This window comes from Triturus cristatus, chromosome 5_2 (genome assembly GCF_964204655.1).
Source record: "Triturus cristatus chromosome 5_2, aTriCri1.1, whole genome shotgun sequence".
NCBI lineage: Eukaryota > Metazoa > Chordata > Amphibia > Caudata > Salamandridae > Triturus > Triturus cristatus.
Window position 1 is genome coordinate 466871009 of NC_140588.1, and position 18907 is coordinate 466889915.

Consider the following 18907-nt stretch of genomic DNA (forward strand, 5'->3'; position numbering starts at 1 on the left):
GTGATTAAACATACAAAATGAGTCAAAGGCACCTTACTTTATCGAAACAGTTCCAACTGCGGACATATCCAGAGCCATACTCATCGAGTGTTGTGTTCTCTTGTCCTTCTCCAACCCTCCAGCCTGTCCGTAGCTGCATCAGGATGATGGAAAAACCAGGCTTTGCCCTCCACCTCCAAACGAAGCCAGGCAGGAAACAGCATTGCATATTTGACCCCTTTGTCTCGCAGTTTTTTCTTCACCTCAAGGAATGATCTGCGCTGTTTCTGCACATTTAGGGTGAAGTCCGGGAAAAAGGAAATGTCTGCATTTTCGTATCGTAGAGGCAGGGCCATCCTGGCGCTTTGTAATATTACATCCCTATCTCTGAAGTTCAACAATTTTGCCAATATCGGGCGTGGTGGTGCACCAGGCTTCAGCCGCCCACCAGGAACTCTATGTGCCCTTTCAACCACGAAGATGTTTGATAAACCCTTGGGTTGCATATGGTTAAGTATAAGGTCCTCTACGAATAGGTCCGCCGCCGGATCCTCCGCCTTTTCTGGTACCCCAATAATTTGCACATTATTCTGTCTGGTTTGACCCTCGTAATCATTTAGCTTGTCCACTGCGAATTTTCGGAAGGCCTGCTGCAGTTATTTGACATCCTGTTGTAGTTGGGATGTGTCTCCGATAAGGCTGGAGGTGACGATCTCCATTTGTTTCACCTTCTTGCCTATTTTGTCAGGTCTGCCCTGATGAGCGCACCTCAGACGTGATTGTATCCATTCTCTGCTCTAGAGATGATCGGACCACTGAGATAGCGTCTATAACATCTTTAAGCGTGAGTTCAGGGTGTTCCCCTTCCGATCCGACCACCATTTTAACTTTGAAATGCTGCTCGGAGTCAGTGGGCTTCGGTAGAGCATACTTATCCAGCTTCGTCTGCTGGGTTCCTTTTAGGCCTTTTGGTCCCGACATCGTTCCCAGTGTTGCCAGGCCTACACCTGCCTCCCAAACAAGGCCACGCCCCCCGAAGGTGGGTGCACCCAGTTGTGCCAATCTGGTAGGGAAGCAGGGATCAAGAGGGTCCAATTCACCACTATCTTGTCAAGGCTTGGGGGGGTGGGGTCCTACACCCTGCACTCTCCAAGTCGGCAGTATAAGGCAGAGGAAAGTTGTGCAGTCCTAAGCCCCAGGCACACCACGCTAGCAGCACACAGGGCGCCCCTCACTAGCCGCGTATGCGTCAGAATAGTGCCCGCCCAGTGTCCCCCAACGTCGCAGGTAATAGAATTGTTGGGGCAGGATACACACCCACTGTACTAGCAATTAATTGGGGAACGTTGATCCAGGGCACACACACACTGCAGAGCGTTGTAGTGATTGTCAGCCGCTCCTGCCACGTCCCCAGGGCCAAGGTATGCTGCTGCGTTGCTCCCGTTTCTGAGTGAGCCAATTAACATCAGCAGATCACCAGGACAGAGATAGCTGGCTAGGAGCGCCGAGTTCACTTTCTCCCGCTCACTTCTCAGTGATAGCGAGACCGTCTTCACCAACGGACTCGCGACTCACCTTTGTTGTACCACAGCGATACTCCAGTGTCTTTTGCTGCGCTCCGGGTCACTGCACTTTTACATCTGTGTTAGCACCGGCCACAGGCCCCGACCACAGCCTCGCATTAGTGAAGGGCTGGTTCCACACGCCGCCACACCCAGCACTATAGCACCGCAGCTTCCGGTCCCAAAGGATCAGGAGACCCTCTGATGTACCGGCAATGCCTTCGCAAGTACGGGCCATTCAGTATCTATTGAGGCCCCATGTAGTAGCGACCTCGGGACGAGACGCACCCCTCTGATCACTGGCAGTCAGACAAAGCCAAGAAATCTGGGGCACACACTCTCCCAGGGCTCTCGCCCCCACCACGCTTCCAGGTCCAAAGCTGCGTGGAACAGAGTTCACTCTGCTTATTGCAGCGACGTGCGGCTGCGGGTCACTAGGGCAGGGATAGCCAGATAAAGAGGTTCCAAATGGCCCAATCGAAATTGTGTCCTAGGGGCAGTTTTATGTCCGCTGCCGGCAGAGTCTCTGGCTCACCTTCTCGTCGCTGGCTCCGGCAGTGCGTCAGTGGAGTTTGTAGCCCCCGGAGCCTCGATGCCGCTGCGGCCCGTCGAACGCCAGAGACGGGCCCTGACCACGGCCTTGCGTTGCCGGTGTGCCGGGTCTACGGCGTCACCATGCCCAGTTGCTCTGCACGGCAGCTCCCGGCCTCCGGGCTGCAAGAGGCCGTCCGGCGCAATGTGGAGAACTCCGCCAAATCAGGGCCCACAGATTCAGTTCTAAGATCGTCAGCACCTCCAAAGGTTTCCACGGCCCACCCGCTGGTCGAAATACAGATTTGTGTAGCGGATTTGCAGGGGGGAGGAATCGGTGATCACAGAGCCACTACACTAAGCCGCAATCATGCCTAGCGGCAGAGCCACGCCCCTGGGATTCCATTCTTGCTACCCCTTTGGGGGAAAAACAATGGGGCTCCCTGTATAAGGACATTTCCAAATACAATCGTTCCATTTTAAGAGAGGCTCACTATAAAATTATGTACGAGTGTGGACCATGAGAACTTCACTAGGGAAAATGGGGTCTCTGGCAAACTCTACATGACACACAAACTATCCTCACCTATGTTAAAAAACACTGGGCCCCAAACAGAGAGGAACCCCAAACACATGAATTAACACAGGCACTGCACCTTATGGGAAGGGGATGTCGCCTCACGAAATGGCTATATCATGCCATCAGGGCACAAGCCGGGATATCTCTCACCGACCTGCGTAACAAGTGGTCTAAAGACCTTGGAAAGACTTAACTGACAAGGAATGGGCTTCACTATTGGAGTACCCCAAAAAAGTGTATTGCATATGTTTCCCAGGTGGAGGGTCCGTGCGCACACGTGACCGGGAACATGGCGGCTGGCTAGTTCGACCGTGAGCTCTCACTGTAAACCTCCGGATTCCAGACTGAGTTGGAGGAGAAAAACACTAAGAATGCCCTGAGCCGTGAGTCGGACATCTGTCTTCTATTTGCCAACTGTAACCCCATTAAACTTGCTTCCCTAACCTGTAGCAGGTCGCGGCTGATGAGACAGGCTTGGACGATCCCTCCCTCGCCCTTTGGCGTCTTTCCCAAGCAGGCGGCGTGGGTTGCCGCTCTTAACTTCTGCGGGGGCCGGGAGGAAGCAGCTTTGCAGTTCTGAGGCTGTTCCTGATTTTGGTGCATCTGAGTTTTCTTGCCTTTGTTTCCCACGCTCTGGGTATTTTCCACGGAGCAGTGCACGGCCGATCCCAGGCTTCCTTGAACACAGTGACCCATACGGTCGGGCAGCCAGCGGATTGACCTTTATTTGTGGAGGAAACTCAGCGGATTCCGTGTTCAGTAGTTACTGGTGGTAAGATCTCACTGATTTACTCCACTTTAGATCCATTTTGACTTACTCTGAATGACTTATTTAGATATACTTGGATGTATTCTATGATACACAAGAAGTTGTTTTAAAGACGTCAGGCTTTTTTAAATTTATTTTTTTGACAAGAAGCATTATTACGAAGCAGTCTGGCTTGAGGAGGATCCGGGGTGCCCCCTCGCGACTTTGGGGGCCAACTCTGATTAAGGCCTCATTAAAAGAAGCTGACTTAGAGCTGACACCTCTGACTCCCTTTGAAATTATGCGGGGGAGGTATCTTATTTCGATTTTCACTAATTCACCTTTGTCAGCAGTTACTACAGTCTCTTCTTTAGTCCCTCACATGAGCCCTAGATGTCTTAAAGGAGTTTCTACTGGCGAGTTGCCTCCGGTACAGCATACCCCTCAGAAGAGGGGTGCAGGAAGAGGCAAAAGCAAACAAGTGGTGTTGGGGGTTGTACATAAACCAGCCGCAATTTCTCCTATAGTAGCCTCTAATTCCGATACTATAACTGTGTTTTCGGTTCTATCATTGCAAGCTACGAGAGCTACCGTGCCATCAGAAGGGAAAGGGGAAGAGCCTACCCGGTATACATTAAGAAATAAAATCTTTGGGTCTGGAAATATTTCAGATATCTCTTTTGGGGTACCATCTGATCCTAGGTCTGGAAGAGCAGTCTTGAAAAAAACAAGTAAGAAGACCGGGAGTAAGCTCTCTCTTGTCTTCGATCTATCTCATTCGTCTTCTATATCCCCACCAATACGGCTGCGGAAAGACTCCTTAACTTAAAATAACTCCTTCTCTTAGATCTTTCTTTAAGGTGCTACTGTTAGATCAACAAGCTTGTCAGCCTAATAAACCTAATATACCTCGGTTAGCAAGGCAATCATCATCTCAAGGCACTCCTTTCACTGAGAAAAATGCTGATCTTAAAATGGCCAATACAAGGAGTAGGAGAAGTAGAAAGTTCTGTGACTGTACAGGTAACTTTTCTGAATTTTTCAACGTCTAATAGATTTCAAGTCCTAAGTGTAGAGCATGAAGATCAGGCCATTTGCCTCAAAGAAGTCACTCAGGCCTCTAAGCAGTCATCTCCGGAACATAGATTGGCTAATCCTCTTGAGACGCAGAGTTCTAATCAATCCGAATTGATGAAGATGCTAGAGAATCTTACCTCGGAGATTAGGGGTAAATTTGCTATTTCAGAAAGGAATCAGGCAAAAATCCAAGACGCGTGAAGCATTGGAGGTGAAAGTCTCTACTATTACGGAGAGGATTTGTCGGACAAAAGCATCTGTGGAGGCTTTAAATTAGGAAGTAGAAGTAAATCGTGTCGAAATTCAATCGCTAACAAGTAGTGAAAAATCTTTGGTGGCTAAAATTGAAGCCTTAGAAAACAACAGCAGACATAACAACATCAAGGTGCTAAATGTCCCTGAGGGTCTGGAGGGTGATAATATTAAAAGTTTTCACAGAGATCCCTTCACAAAAAATACCAATAGAACAACACCTAGAAGAATTTTGGTAAACTTTAAAACATTCCTTCTGAAAGAGCGGATTTTATCTGAGGCGCTTAAAGCTGGCTCCTATACAAAGGGTGCCTGGTTCTTTCGAATTAGCTCAGATCTGTCTAGAATTACCCAAGATAGACAATGGGAGTTGGTGAAGTTCATACCGATTTGAAGATCATTAGGGGCAACAACTCAATTGAGATTTCCGGCTCTGCTAAAAGGGGAGGGAACTCGACTGGGAGGCTTATTAGCCTAGGTCAATGTTAGGGAGGATTCCCATGGGAGGGGTGGGTTACAGCTCGAGGAAGCACATTTCTATTATTTTTTTTCATTGGGTGGGGTGCAAATTAGGGAGAAAAAAAAAGTCAAGACAAGATTGCACAAATAAAAGCGGGCGATTATGTAATCCACTCATTCATTTGTTATTCTTTCTTTAACCTCAATTAAACTCCTAACCTGGAATGTAAACGGCCTACGAGTGTTAACTAGGCAGAGGAGAATCTGAGTTTGAAATTATCATCCTTCAATAAACTCACCTAACATGCGAGGAATGGAAATCCATCTGTGATGAGCAGAGATGGATTGATTTCTCCTGCCACACAACACAATCTTGCAGTACTAAAGGTGTAGCAGTTATTTTTAAACAGCCAGAGCAATGTTAGGCAAGGTTAAGGTGGATTGTAAAGGGCGCTGGGTCATCTGTGATGTTAAAATCCAAAAGGAGTGGTACACCATAGTCGGTTATTACGGGCCTAATATAGACGATAAAACCCCTTTAAATACAATTTATAGACACTCGATTCAATCTAATTATCCCATCATAATGGGGGGGAGATTTTAATATTCTCTTGAACCCAGTTCTAGATAGGTCTAGTGGGGGGAAAGTAGTTTCTTCAAGAATGGGTTCATTTGTAAAAGTTATGATGAAGGACTTAGGTTTGATAGATATTTGGAGAGAAAAATAGAAGGGCCTGGGTGCACCGTCGGATTTTACATTCCACAACAAAAAGTACGGACATTGCTCCCGGATTGATTTCTTCTTAATTGATTTAAGATTGCTGAAACACACGTCATCAATTAGACACGTCCCAGAACATCACTCCGATCATTCTGTTGTGTTGCATTAGTCCTCCAAACGCCCAAATGTGAGTCTAGGAGGAGATGGACCTTTGATAGAGCGCTCCTCCACGATCCCTTAATAATTGCACAGTTGAAGAGAGAAACACAAACCGTTTTTGACATTAACCTAAATTCTGCCTTATTAGAAATTATCTGGGATGCATATAAAGCATTTACTATAGGGGTAGTGACAAGTCTGGCGGCTAAGAAACATAAGGAGAATAGAAAGGTCGTTCTGAAATTGAAGGAAGATATCCTTAAAAAAAGAGTTAAGTGTGAATCCCGCCAGAAAGGGCTTTTGGATGGGAAACAAGGCAGAGACTTAATGACCAAGAAGCAATTACTAAAAGACCATCTGAACGATATAATCAGGAAAAAATGGGAGGTCAGCAACCTACCTAATTATGAGTGCGGGGAGGGATGTGGGAAACTTCTTGATTTTAAGTCTCTGATAAATCAAACTAGGAATTTAATCAGAGATAACACTTGACTCGGGCGAGGCCTCCTCAGATAATCTGAAAATAGAAAAGGCCTTCGATGTCTTTGTTCAAGACTTATGTACAAAAGATCTAGTCGCAAATTAAGAACTATACTGAGAATATACCGCTCCTTCGCCTCATTGAGAGTCAAACTAGTTTGTCAAACTAGTTTGTTAAATTGAAAGATTGATTTAGCAGAATTGAAGGCTGCGTTGAAACACTTAAAGAAGGGTAGTGCAGCGGGAACGGACGCCATCCCGAATGAACTTTGTGGTGTTGGCTGAAGAGATCGCTCTGGTTCTTGTGACTTTGTTTGATAGAATTGTTTCAGAAAACAACCCAATCCCTAAGTCTTGGGATGAGGCCACAGTTTTGTTGATTCTTAAACCAAATAAAAACCCAAAGAACTGCGAGTCATATCGACCTATCTCCCTGATAAATTGTGATTATAAAATCTTTACATAAATTTTAGCAGGGAGGCTGAATTTGGTAATGAGTTCCCTGGTTCATTCTAATCAGAAGGGTTTCATAAGGGGTCGTCAGCTTCATGAGCTAACACATGAGCTAATGAGGCGATTGATATAGCCACTGCCCATAAATGTCCCCTCTCGATTTTTGCTTTTGACGCGGCAAAGGCGTTTGATCGAGTGAATTGGTGTTTTTTAACATATGACTCTACGGTTTGGGCTGGGTGACAATTTTATTAGAGCGAATAGAAATATCTACAAAACGCCCACTGCCAGACTTATTAATGGCAATCTTTCAAAATCAATTAAGTTAGAACGAGGGACGAGGCAGGGTTGCCCGTTATCACCTTTAATATTTAATTTTTATATAGAACCCCTGGCTTGTAGCATTAGGGCCAGTAATATATTTACACGTTTTAGATGGGAGGGTTGGGAGAAAAAAGTCGCCTTATATGCAGACGTCTTGATGATCTTTTCTAGCGACTCCCCTGCTATCTTACCCTGTCTGGAGAAACTATTGACGAATTTCACAAGGAGCTCAGGGTGTCTAATTAATTAGCAAAAAACAGAGATTATGACATGGAACACTTCTGTAATCTCAGTCACAACCAAACAGCAAATTCGATATCTTGGTATCCAAATTACTCACAATATCACTAAGATGACCCTGGTAAATCTAGATCTTAAACAGAAAGAAATGGTTATGTTGTTAAATTCTTGTAATAGTCTTGCACTATCTATTTTGGGCAGTTCTAATTTAATTAAGATGTCAATTTTGCCAAAGTTCACTTTTATCTTTAACACGATTCCTTTATTATTTGATCAGTCTGCTTTGAAAAAAGCACAAGGGTCAATAAATAGTTTTCTCTGGGCTAATAAGGATTGCTTGACGGAAGTTGAGATGCTCAAAAGTAGAGGGGGGTATTGCTAGTCCGGGTCTCCGCTTTTACTGTTTGGCCTTTCAGCTAAAGAAGGTAAGACCTCTCCTCTTCACCTCTTCTTGTTTTCCTCCTATGTTGCTAGCCATGTCTAAAAATATCCCACAAGGGGACGACCGTGTTCTTTTTAAGTTTGGACACCCAAAATTCTTTAAAAATAAAACTTAAGGTTTTAAGTTCGGTCTGTGAAATTTGGTTTCAAATCAGGAAGATCCTGAAGATCTCTTATTATAGTGCAGGGGCCCCCATCTGGAACTCCCCAGGTACGCCGGTCTGCTTAAAAGACTGCCTATCCGCTGTATTACAGGAGGAAGATATTATGAGTTGGGGCCAACTGCTTCAAGGGAATATGTTGTATAATGCTACGAATCAAAGACTTGCAAGATTTAAGTTTTATCAACTATCTAGCTGGGCCTCACATTTGGACAAAGAAGAAGAAGATCGGGTAGATCATGAACCCTCTCTTTGTGGCCATCTATCACAACAAAAGGAGGTGTCCAAATGGTACTGGCTTCTGATTAAGAGTGAACCCCCTTTAGAACCTATGGAGGAGTCCTGGAGAAGAGACCTGCCTTTGACCTACGTAACACGCCTTTGGCAAGTATCGATGCGCACTCTTTGTGGTTAAAGCTGCCTATCTTAAGAAGAACCATCTGTTTACACTTCATAGGGCATATTGGTCTCCAAAGAAGCTGGCCAAATTGGGAGGTGCTCATCGAAAGGTTTGTCCGAAGTGCGAGTCTGATAAGGGGAATGATCTGCACATTTTATGGCAGTGTCCTTCTATCCAGGGCTTCTGGCAAGACATAGGTAAGACTGTCTCGGAGGTTCTGGGGCGAGAGATCAAGGTAAGCATAAGTCTGGTTATATTTGGGGTCCTACAGGAGGAGGGTATTAGTTAATTCACAGGCGTCTTTTGTTTGTGTTGGTTCTTTTAGCTAGGCGTGAAATTTGCCTAAAATGGATTATACCACAATCGCCAGTAATTTTTGATTGGGTGGTTTTGGTTAGGCAGATTTATAATTTAGATATGGCTAGTTCATCAAAGAAAAGATGCAAAAAATTTAGAAATTGGGTTGATTGGGAGAATAAGGTTGGGTAAAAATGTATTTTGTTTTTTGAATTCACTTTGATTCTTGACTTCTTATACATAAAAGTCCAATGATTATTAAATAAGTGAGTGTGAAGTTAGTGTATTTATCTTGTGGTGGTGAAACGTATCTTCCCGCTACACTTATCACTAACTTTTTTCAGAATGTTGGCAACTGGTTTTGTTGGATCCCCGGGGGCCTAGTAACTCGAAGGTATCCTTACACATGTACAGGATCCTTCAATAAACCTTGGTTTGCATTAAGATATCTCACCTATTTATGTTAAATGAGGACACCAGTTTAAATGTATACAGTATATTGTGTTACATAGGGCGTACCTCACTCCACACCGTTTACAGCGTATCTTCCCGGATACAGAACATCGGTGCCCCAGGTGTAGGTAATAAAACGCTGACCTTTTACATATGCTGTGGGCATGACCAATATTAGCTGAATTCTGGGTGGGGGTAGTCCAGAATGTAAGAACCACTACAGGCATTCCTATAGAACAGACAATGGGTAGCTCTGTGCTTGGCTTTTGCCGCTGCCCTAAATCGCAGAAGGTACAAACCTGTTTCATTGACTTGGAGAAACTTATTGCTAAGCGTGCTATCACCATGCGGTGGAAGTCGGCGAAGGCCCCATCAGTTTATCTTTGGCATGGAGAGGTGACACGCTGGGGTAGTGTGGAGAGCGCTGCCATTAGACGCGAGGAGGCCCGAGGCCTACGCAAGACCCTAATCTCAATGGAATGGGACCTACTAATGGAGGCATTTAAAGCCCTAGAACCTGCGCCTGTTCCTAGAATAGCTGATGAATAGCATGGAAATGATCTTCCAATGCCAACTTCCCTATTACTGTCGCTCCCAAAATAAATGCATATAAGTAATGGGTTCTCTAAACCCCATATTATACCAATGTCACTATGGGCACAGAGTGACCACCAGGGTAGACTGTATGGCTGTGAGTTCTAATTGGGGTAGAGCCAGACAGGAGGGGTGGGGGAATAGGGAAGTTCAGATGTTATGTGTGTTTGTTAATATTCTTACACTCATGTGTGTCCTCGTTTATCAGGTACCACTGTGTGAAGGCAGAGGTAATATATCCTGTAACAAGATGTGTAGTGTCAAATGATGTTCATAGACTGTAGATTGTATGATATATAACGTATGACATTACCTTCAATTTACTGCACAATTTCACTATGCATATATATGTTTCTGTCAACTTGAAGGACAAAAAACTCAACAAAGTATGTTATTAAAAAACAAACTATGTACGAGTGGTACTTGTATCCCCAGAAGAGGCACACAATATTCCCTAGCACCTCAGATAGATGTTGGAGGGGTTGCGGGCTCCTCGGAGAGGTCGGGCATATCTGGTGGGACTGCCACTCAATCCAGCCCTTCTGGAAAGAAATGTTATCCCAAATTAAAACAATCCTGGGTTATCAATTCCCGCTACAATGGAACACACCCTCCTGGGGATCAGGGATCCTAGCCTGAAACATCAAAAGCATGTGGATCGCTCTGTAATGTGGCTGTGTTTTTGGGCTGCCAAGATGGCAATAGCTGCAGCGTGGAAGAAGGTGGAGGCCCTCTCCCTTACACAATGGCATGCCAGGCTATGGCAAGCATTGGCAATAGAAAGGTTGGCGGACATAGTAGAGGACGCGAGAACAGGGTTCGATTACACCTGGGCCCCCCAGGTAGAATACTTGACAGAAGGTTTGCCTCTATTCGCTTGTGGCCCCAGATTGAGGGCCCTCCAACTCTTTCATATCTAACATTCTGAATGGCTGTTACTCATGGGTTGGGGGGGGTAAATAGACATAATATCGAAAAAAAAATATCGAGTAGCAAGAATATCGAGTTTTTAATATCGAATGGACAGAATATCGACTTGCAAAAATATAGTGGTGAAGAATATCGAAAAACAGGTAAGAAATATCGATTGCAATAATATAGTTGTTAAAAATATCGATTTTTTTATAGTGTTTTAAGTGTTAGTATATGTGTTAAAAGTATGTATTAATATTGGAATGTATGTTAGAATATTTTTAAATTATTGAATTTTATGTTTTTTTATATTTTTTGTAATTTAATTCCGTAGCGGGTTGTGGGTTTATAGGGGAGTAGGGTGGGAAGTAATTTAATTATAGTACATTAAATAATAATTTATAGGAATTATTAATTATTTTTAATTTAATTTTGCGTTTTACTTCTGTAGCGGGTTGTGGGTTTATAGGGGAATAGGGTGGGAAGTAATTTAATTATATATTATTAAATAATAATTTATAGGAATTATTAATTATTTTTAATTTAATTTAGCGTTTTATTTCTGTAACGGGTTGTGGGTTTATAGGGGAATAGGGTGGGAAGTAATTTAATTGTTATTAGTTAATTATTAATTGGTATTGCAAATTAATTGGTTGTTGATTAATTATTAATTGGTAAATAATTAGTATTAATTGGTAATTAATTTGTATTAATTGTTTAATTGATAATTATGTTAATTGTATTCATTTAATATTTGTAGCGGGCAGTGTGTTTATAGGGGAATATGGTGGCAAGTAATATAATTGTAAAAAAATAATTATGTAATTTATTTGTGTATATTGTTAATTAATATATCTTTAATTTAATTTTGCATTTTACTTCTGTAGCGGGTTGTGGGTTTATAGGGGAATAGGGTGGGAAGTAATTTAATTGTTATTAGTTAATTATTAATTGGTATTGCAAATTAATTGTTTGTTGATTAATTATTAATTTGTAAATAATTAGTATTAATTGGTAATTAATTAGTATTAATAGGTAAATTGATAATTATGTTAATTGTATTCAATTAATATTTGTAGCGGGTATTGTGTTTATACGGGAATATGGTGGGAAGTAATATAATTGGGAAAAAAAAATTATTTAAATAATTTGTGTATATCCTTAATTAATATATTATAAATTAATTATTAATTGGTATTATTTGCATTTATTAATGTTTGTTATTGAAAAACAATTGTTTGTTAATTAATTATTAATTGTTAATTAATTAAACAAAAATGTATTGGTATTTAAAAATGATCAATTCTTGTGTGATTGGTAATTAATGGTAATACTTGTTTTTGTATTAATAATTAATTAATTTAAAAATAAAAATACATTTATTATTTTCTCTACTATTGCACTTACTTGAGTGGGAATAGTAATTTTTACCCCTACGCTATCCAATGCTTTCCCTATTATTGCACTCTCTGGAGTGTGAATAGTAATTTTTACCCTCCCGCTATCCAACGCTTTCCCTACTGTTGCACTCACTGGAGTGGGAATAGTAATTTTTACCCTCCCGCTATCCAACGCTTTCCCTACTGTTGCACTCACTGGAGTGGGAATAGTAATTTTTACCCTCCCGCTATCCAACGCTTTCCCTACTGTTGCACTCTCTGGAGTGGGAATAGTAATTTTTACTCCTACGCTATCCAACGCTTTCCCTACTGTTGCACTCACTGGAGTGGGAATAGTAAATGTTACCCTCCCGCTATCCAACGTTTTCCCTACTGTTGCACTCTCTGGAGTGTGAATAGTAATTTTTACCCCTACGCTATCCAACGCTTTCCCTACTGTTGCACTCACTGGAGTGGGAATAGTAAATGTTACCCTCCCGCTATCCAACGCTTTCCCTACTGTTGCACTCTCTGGAGTGGGAATAGGAATTTTTACCCCTACGCTATCCAATGTTTTCCCTATTATTGCACTCTCTGGAGTGGGAATAGTAATTTTTACCCTCCCGCTATCCAACGCTTTCCCTACTGTTGCACTCTCTGGAGTGGGAATAGTCATTTTAACCCCTACGCTATCCAACGCTTTCCCTACTGTTGCACTCACTGGAGTGGGAATAGTAAATGTTACCCTCCCGCTATCCAACGCTTTCCCTACTGTTGCACTCTCTGGAGTGGGAATAGTAATTTTTACCCCTACGCTATCCAACGCTTTCCCTACTGTTGCACTCACTGGAGTGGGAATAGTAAATGTTACCCTCCCGCTATCCAACGCTTTCCCTACTGTTGCACTCACTGGAGTGGGAATAGTAAATGTTACCCTCCCGCTATCCAACGCTTTCCCTACTGTTGCACTCTCTGGAGTGGGAATAGTAATTTTTACCCCTACGCTATCCAACGCTTTCCCTACTGTTGCACTCACTGGAGTGGGAATAGTAAATGTTACACTCCCGCTATCCAACGCTTTCCCTACTGTTGCATTCTCTGGAGTGGGAATAGTAATTTTTACCCTCCCGCTATCCAACGCTTTCCCTACTATTGCACTTACTGGAGTGGTAATAGTAAATTTTACGCGCCCGCTATCCTACACAGAAAATATTGAATATTTTTAATTAATATCACGTTAAGATATATGTATTAATTTTTTTTTTTACTTACTTTAATTATTCATTAAGTTTACTGTTATTTAAGTATTTTTAAGTATGTGTCAGTTAATTATATGTATTATTTCATTTATTTAACATTACTTTTAAAACATTTAAAAAATTCGATATTTTGACTAACTATATTACTTACAACGATATTTTGGATCGATATTTTTGTAATTTCCTGTTTGGAGATAGGACTTCGATATTTTGGCATTCTATATTTTGGCATCGATATTTTTGTAAGTCTATATTTTTGTAGTCGATATTATGTCAGTGATCCGTTGGGGGGCTCGAGGGGTTCGATTCAGGCCCAGCCCACATAAGACCGTCCTCACTTATGACCAACCTTGAATTTGTGCTCCTGTGATACTACTGTTTGTTTAGTATTGTTTATTTTTGAGTTACGTGGGAAGAGTGGGTGTGGGTGGGAGACACGAGTGCCAAAGAATACCATGACCCACAATGGGAGCAAATAGAGATGTGGTACATAGCAACCCTAAAAACAACCAGCAGGGAACATAAAGAATGCTGTCAACTCAGGTCAAGCCCTAGTACACAAGATGAATATGTCATTTGAGTTTCCTGTATCTCTGTCTTGTACTGTTTTAAAAATTAAAACCAATAAAAACACATTTTGAAATAAATGTGTATTTCCAAATAGGCTATTCCGAAAGGGTAGTTGGACCGGCTTCGAGTTTACAGTGTAAGCACTGTCGTAGTTGGTACAGCCAATGATGTGTCAGCTGTAATTAAGTGTTAGATGTAATTAAAAGTCTGTACAAAGGGTGTCAAAGAACTTAATCACATTGGTATTGGTATCCTAAAGATCCTCTATCTTCATGATCCCCTCTCTGACCATTATGGCCAGTGGAAAATGTTGTGTTCTATTTTAAGGGTCGTGTTGGACCAAAGCAACACTCCCCGATGGAGAAGCCATTCATTCCTAGGCCCTTGTATACTCTTGTCCAGATAGCCACATTGCCATCATCATGGGGGCAAATACGTTTGAAGGGAGATTACAATAACTGTATAGTGTTCCCAGGGCTGGCAGAGGTACCATATATTTTTCTATAGTCACCCAGGTAGCTCTTTTCTCTTAAGGGGACATAAAGCACCCCCACTTGCTAGAGGTGATGAGTCGGATAGTAAACGCACAAATCCGGTAGATGAAGGCCTCCCACTCTTGTCTGTATACATTTTCGCAGGTTTGAGTCTAGGTTTCCTGCCTGCCAGCCCAGATGAATGTTTAAATAGATTTATGTATGGTCAGGTAGGGCTTTTTAGGTATCACAAGCAGTATCATCCTGAAAGCGTGATTAAACCTCGGTGCGGTCACTGTTTTTGCCGCCTATGTTATGCCTCACAAGGAGAATTCCCTGTGGAATTCAAAGTCCATTTGTGCCATCAGATGCTGTAGATTGGCCATTACCATTCCCTTCAGACCTGGAAGCCCAAGTATTTGAGTCCGGTTGTATTTCATGTGAAGCCAAAGTCGTTATGGGACAGTTTAATCGGGCACTTCGTAATTGTTAGTTCTTGTACAGAGAGAAGACTGAAAACTATGGATTTAGGCCCAGATCTCTGTACCGGTGAGTGAATGTATGACATTGTTCTGCATTCTATCCATTAATTGATCTTTTTGCATTTGTCACCTCGAGTGGTACAAGTATGCCCAGACATGGGTCCTGTGCTCTCAATGCCACTAGAGTCAAGCTATTCTGGCTAATGAGGGGTGAAACCCCGAAACCGGCCCTAGGATGCTTGTTTTCAGTCCAGGGAGGACCTGGCCTGGCAGTTTAGGCTGGACTGTTCCCATTGGGCGCCGGGTGAAGACTGATTTGCATATGGATCGGTTCAAACTGGAATGGCATGGGGAGCAAAGAAACAATAGATTTAGGCCCAGATCTCTGTACTGGGGTGAATGTATGACATTGTTTTGCATTCTGTCCATCAAATGTTCTTTTTGCATCTGAAATCAAGGACATCAGTTGGAGAACTGAGACATCAGGGTCACTGAGCTTAAGGAGTATGTCATCTGCGTAAAGCAGAATTTCGATTCGGCTGGCAGTGGTTTCAACGCCCTTTATTTGTTCACATTGACGAATAGACGCCGCAAGTGGTCCTAGCACTATTAACAAAAGGAGGGATGAAAGTCGGCATTCATGTCTTGCCCGCCCCGCCTTCCCCCCCATGAATGGCAAAGGACTGTGAATGTGAAAAAAACTAGTCACATCATCTGACCCAACTCCTTCAAGGATGCTCATAAAGCTGACATTGTTCCTTCTACTCCGATTTACCATATCCACCAGTTTCATTTTAAGAGCCCACAGTTCCTGGCCCAGGTTTGGTTGATTCTCGAGAGCTGTTAGGTTGTCTTCCAGCGCCTCAACTTTTCATTCAGTGGTATCTAAACAAGCTTGTAAAGCGCCCAGGTCTGTTCGCAGGGATTTTATTTAGCTAGATATGGTTTTTGTTTCCTCCCGTGCTGACTCGGTAGTCAATTTGATGGAAGTGAGTTCTTTCAGTAGGGCTTCCAGCGTGACTTCAGTCATTCGGGATTGGGGAAGGCTGTGCTTCCCTGCCACCACTTCTGTAAAAAAAAGTTGATGGTTCGCCTTGTTCTTGGACTTCAGTGGTGCAGGGGTCGCAACCTTGACGCTTATGATGCCACTTACCCTATCCACCTGTGGCAGGGGGCAGTGGTGTATTACAGCAAAAATTTCACCAGGGATTTATTAGCAGGAGTGTATAGTTAAAAAGCAGTCAAAAGGAAGGAGTTTCACAAGCACTTCCTTAGAGTGAGACAGATGGGAATGGTCCTTGTCAACATCCAATGATCCTCGGGTGACCACCCGCAGCAGTTCTTGAGGGGTGTGTGCTTTACGATACGGGTATGTTGTAGTCCTAGGGCAAGAGATTCCGCTTATTGATGTCTTGAGCACCGAGGTTTGCCGTTTCAGTGTCCCGTAGGAAGTGGGGCTGCAAACAGGTGTCAAACTGCTAGATGGCTGGGGCTCATAAAATGCCTTCTCGTGGTAAAGCACACAGCTCTGAGGCAGAATGCTATGTCCAGCTCAGAGTCCCCATCATAGCAGCTCTTGTAGGCATTAATGGCTGGGTAGGTTACATTAGAAGCCTTTAGAATGTACCCCTACTGGAGTAAAGTGCAGTATAATGCTTCCACAAGAAGACCAGAGTGTGGTGGTCTGGTGAAGGACTGGTGAACTGTGGCAGCTGGCAACTCCCACTGCGTCCCAAGAACTCAGTAGAAACCATCCTTGTGCTGCTGGTAGTGCTGGGCTTCTCTGCCTTAGGCCGCTGCACTGACACTTTGTATGTGTGTGTGTGTAGCTGCTTTTGTGAGGTAAGTGGCACCGGTGTGGTGCGCACTGCTGGCGTGGAAAGAGCTGGCTCAGATCAGAGTACCTGCATCTGGATTCGGAATGCAGTGGATGCCGGAGGGCCGTGCCACTGTATGCAGGCCACCTGTTCTGTGTAGGCCTACTTTATGGTGGTATTGGAGGTGCTCCTCTTTGAACTTAACATCATCTCCCTGTGGCAGCCACTGTTTGGCAGGGTGAGCATTCACCTGATGGTGGGTCCTTCTGCCATAGGCTGCAGTGGCTCAGCTCTCGGCTTCTGCAGAGGATGCCGGGGGCCCTCAGCATTGTGGGCCGTACTCAGGGCGGTTGCAGAGGCATTCCGCTTCAAGTGTTTAGGCCCCTGGTGTACCTGACATCTTCCGTCAGTCGATCAGATGCTCATAAAAATATAAACTGGAAATTATTTAAGGATTTCTGGTTGTGCTCTGAAATAATGTAAGCAAAAGACACACAATTGATGGACGGAATGCAGAACAAATCAAAACATTCACCCCCAGTCAAGAGATCTGGGTTAAATCCATCATTCTTTTGCTCACCATGCCACCCCAGTTTAGACCTGGCCATATGCAAATCAGTCTTGACCCTGTGCCTCATGGGAACAAAATAATCAATGGGGGAGGGAAGGAGAAGCTGTGGTCCATTCGGCTTCCTTTCATAAATGCAAAAAATCAAAAGAGAGTGGACCACTTGTCCTGTGTAGCCAGGGTCTTTTTGCTCATGGTTCCGTCATAAAAGAACCCTCATAACTATACACAAGTGCGGAGGAGCCAAGATGGCGACCGGGACGGCAGCGTTGACTCCCGGCTCCGTGAACCTCCGCATCCCGCACGGATATCCTGCACGAGATCCTTAGTCTGCGCTATGCGATCGAGTTTATGAATGAGAGTGGCAACCGAACGTGAGACTCCGAGGTTTCTGGCTGCGGTACCGCCGGAGAAATGTGCATTTGAACTTTGCGGCCCGTGCAGCCCTGGAGCCGGGACCTCGAGTGGACGCCTTGGCCGGGTGGCAGTTCAACAACAGCGGCCTGTGGTGACTGGGTGGAGTCGGTCCACCGGAGCGGTGCTAACCTCGGCCTGCATTTCGCCGTGGTCGCTCCCACTGCTAAGCGTAGCGGACTGAGGGCATGCCCGGAGGTGCAATTCTCAGATTCTCCGGTGCTTGCCCCTGCCTTTGACTGTGAGCTGCCCGGACGCAGCCCGTGGCTCGCCCTGATCCTTGCGGGCTGCTCCCGGATTTTCGCGGGAGCTGGTCCGTGGTGGGGACGACTGTTGTCCGTGACCACGCAATGGGGAAAACTTTTGCCTGCCCCCGGAACCCTGTCTCCAGCGACGTGGACCTCGAGGCGCTTGTCCCTGGGTCCCGGCCCCAATACGGGTCGGGTTTCCCCGGCGGCCATCTTGTTGCGATGCAGCCTACCATCCTGTCCACTGGGTCGCGGCTGGATTGGGAGTGTGTGACTTTTGGGAGTATGGCGGAGCGATCGCAGAGAGCTGTGCTGGGGTACGGCGACCTCCTTGAGGCCCTTGGTGCCCTTCATTTCTCCTTGGCTCGGGGCATCGGGGTATTGGGGAGTAAGCTCGATGGTGTGGCATCAGCGTTGGGACAGTGGCGGCCTGCCTGTCCACAGGTACACAGGGACTTCCCACACTGCACACAGGAGGACAATGTCGCGGCCACCCCTGCGATTAGTGCACAGCTGGACACTCCGGACAGTATGCTACCGTGTGATCGACTAGCTGAGGGTTTGACCCGTTCCGGAGGTATTGGACCTGAGTGGAAGGTGGTGGCCTCGTCCCGTGCACGGCCTCCGGCGACCCAGGGACATTTCCAGCAACAGTTGTCTGCTTTGGCTGATTCCGCCTTCCTGGACCTTGTGTGCAGTGCAGATCCTGGGGCAGCACTGGGAAAGACGTCCCTCCATGATGCGGACTGTGTTGGTATTCAGAGACTTCCACCCCACCTGTGTGCGTCGCTTCCCGGTCGTTTTTGGACACTCCTTTACCTTGGAACATCGGACATGGCGCTGGGTCGAGGGGTAGGCGTGGGCAGAATTGCAA